Source organism: Schistocerca piceifrons, chromosome 5 (assembly GCF_021461385.2).
Source record: "Schistocerca piceifrons isolate TAMUIC-IGC-003096 chromosome 5, iqSchPice1.1, whole genome shotgun sequence".
Classification (NCBI taxonomy): Eukaryota; Metazoa; Arthropoda; class Insecta; order Orthoptera; family Acrididae; genus Schistocerca; species Schistocerca piceifrons.
Window position 1 is genome coordinate 669116232 of NC_060142.1, and position 3298 is coordinate 669119529.

Genomic DNA, 3298 nt, shown 5'->3' on the forward strand with positions numbered 1-3298 from the left:
GAAGTTATAGCGAGCTAAGAGGCGCGAATCGGAATTCAGTGTGGTATTGGTCGTGAAGTGAGATGGCACGGATCACATGGTTGGCGCTGCCGAATGCTTACGGAGTCAGCCGAGTCGTGTGTCGGCTGGCGATCGCAGTGACTAGCACGAGCAAGGAGGCGGAGGAACACAGCCACTATAGGAGTGGACAAAACCTAAAAACGCAGTATCTCTAAGCGGATACGCTTCTACAATGGGACAGGTCCTAGTAGTGTCCTCCATCAAAGATAGAACAGATCTGTCGGTAAACAATTAAGGTGAAGCAAGAGGCCATATATATATATATATATATATATATATATATATATATGGCAAATTGTTCTTCGTTTATGGGCGACAGTCGGTTGTTTTCTTGGCTAGGTTAAGTACGATCTGAATTAGTATGGTGTCACTAATCGTGCTAGTTACCTGAATTCGTTGTTCTTATAAGAGGAAAGACTAAATGTGTTCGTTGGATGACAAGGTCCGGGAGTTGCTACTTGAACAAAAAGTGAAATAAATGTTCTCTGTTCTAAATGTTTCTGCCGTTGCACCAGTTATTTGAGTTCTTAGGAAATCTGAATATCTGCCCGTTAAAATTGCTACACACGCGAAATTTAACCGACAGGAAGAAGATGCTGTGATATGTAAATGATTAGCTTTTCACAGCATTCACCCAAGGCTGGCGCCGGTGGTGACACCTACAACGTGCTGACACGAGGAAAGTTTCCAACTGATTTCTCATACACAAACAGCAGTTGACCGGGCTTGCCTGGTGAAACGTTGTTGTGATGCCTCGTGTAAGTAGGAGAAATGCGTACCATCACGTTTCCGAGTTTGATAAAGGTCGGATTGTATCCTATCGCGATTGCGGTTTATCGTATCGCGACATCGCTGTTCGCGTGGGTCGATATCCAATGACTGTTAGCAGAATATGGAATCGGTGGGTTCAGGAGGGTAATACGGAACGCCGTGCTGGATCCCAACTGCCTCGTATCACTAGCAGCCGAGATGACAGGCATCTTCTCCGCATGGCTGTAACTGATCGTGCACCCACGTCTCGATCCCTGAGTCAACAGATGGGGACGTTTGCAAGACAACAACCATCTGCACGAACAATTCGATGATGTTTGCAGCAGCACTGACTATCAGCTTGGAGACCATGGCTGTAGTTACCCTTGACGCTGCATCACAGACAAAAGCTCAACGACGAACCTGGGTGCACGAACGACAGAACGTCATTTTTTTCGGATGAATCCAGGTTTAGTTCACAGCATCACGATGGTCGCATCCGTGTTTGGCGACATCGCGGTGAACGCACATTGGAAGCGTGTATTCGTCATCGCCATACTGGCGTATCACCCGGCGTGATGGTATGGGGTGCCATTGGTTACACGTCTCGGCCACCTCTTGTTCGCATTGACGGCACTTTGAACAGTGGACGTTACATTTCAGATGTGATACGACCCGTGGCTCTACCCTTCATTCTATCCCTGCGAAACCCTACATTTCAGCAGGATAATGCATGTTGCAGGTCCTGTACGGGCCTTTCTGGATACAGAAAATGTTCGACTGCTGCCCTGGCCACACATTCTCCAGATATCTCACCAATCGAAAACGTCTGGTCAATGGTGGCCGAGCAACTGGCTCGTCACAAAACGCCAGCCACTACTCTTGATGAACTGTGGTATCGTGTTGAAGCTGCATGGGCAGCTGTACATGTACAGGTCTGTTTGACTCAATGCCCAGGCGTATGAAGGCCGTTATTACGGCCAGAGGTGGTTGACTGGGTACTAGTTTTCTCAGGATCTACGCAGCCAAATTGCGTGAAAATGTAATCACATGTCAGTTCTAGTATAATATATTTTTCCAATGAATACCCGTTTATCATCTGCAATCGTTTTTGGTGTAGCAATTTTAATGGCCAGTGGTGTATTACGCTTTTGTAGAGAGAATTCATAGGGTGGCGAAGACAGCACGAGTGGCTGCGATGCATGTAAAGTCAATAGCTTACAGATCGAGGCTGAATACACTTCTAATGTGCAGGTATGTACAGCAAGGACCTGCCAAGCACACCTCTAAGGCCATCGCTTACTGTACCAGTCAGTCAAAGTGGTCCCCGTGCGCTCGATACGGAGGGATTGTCATCCACCGCTTCTCCTGTTCCGACGCCAATGCGAATTCGTATTTTATTTTTATGTTACAAGGAGGAGTAGTGTGTTCGTCTTCGGAGAGAACTCTATGATGAGAATTGTTGCACGCTGTTGAGTCATTACTGGGTGAGTCTGCCTACCGTGAGGACGGTGACGAGAGAAGACTGGTAACCGGCAGAGAGGACGAGCGTCGCGACGACCCACCCCAGCAGCAGGAGCCGCCTCGGCCACTCGGAGACGGGCGTCGGCGTCGAGACGGCCAGCATCGCCGCCCACACGTTCAGCGGAGACAGCCCCGCCAGGCGCGCAGCGGCGCACATGCACAGCTGGCCGGCAGCAAGGACGGGCGCACTCGCATCAAAATAGGAGTAACACAAAACATCTTTGATATAAAAGCAATGGTACAGTATTCAGCAGTATCAGATAATCTAATTAGCGTCTCGTCGTTCGCCTAAAACTGGCCGTTGTAAACCTTTTCATAGGAAACTCAAATTTAGAAATGCTTCTTCAGGACAGTGTTTTAAATTTTTTAATTTAATCGTATGGTGATTTTATACAGTATACATATGATATAAGACAAGATTAAACCTTAAAGTCCGTGAAACTTCCTGGCACATTAAAACTGTGTGCCAGGCCGAGACTCGAACTCGGGACCTTTGCCTTTCGCGGGCAAATGCTCTGCCATCTGAGCAACCCAAGCACGACTCACTCCTCGTCCTCACAGCTTTACTTCTGCCAGTACCTCGGCTCCTACCTTCCAAACTTTACAGAAGCTCTCCTGCGAAAGTAAAGCTGTGAGGACGGGGTGTGAGTCGTGCTTGGGTAGCTCAGTTGGTAGAGCACTTGCCCGCGGAAGGCAAAGGTCCCGAGTTCGAGTCTCGGCCTGGCACGCAGTTTTAATCTGCTAGGAAGTTTCATATCAGCGCACACTCCGCTCCAGAGTGAAAATCTCGTTGTGGAAACATCCCCCAGTCTGTGGCTAAGCCATGTCTCAGCAAAATCCTTTCTTTCAGGAGTGTTAGTTCTGCAAGGTTCGCAGGAGAGCTTCTGTAAATTTTGGAAGGAAGGAGTCGAGGTACTGGCAGAAGTAAAGCTGTAAGGACGGGGCGTGAGTCGTGCTTGGGTAG

At 48.4% G+C, this 3298-nt stretch overlaps 1 non-coding gene across 1 annotated transcript; it reads left to right on the plus strand.

The window, feature by feature from the left end:
- Positions 1 to 2987: 2987 nt before the first annotated feature.
- Positions 2988 to 3064, plus strand: Trnap-cgg. The gene has a single exon. It is a non-coding gene; the product is annotated as a tRNA-Pro (tRNA).
- Positions 3065 to 3298: the final 234 nt, after the last annotated feature.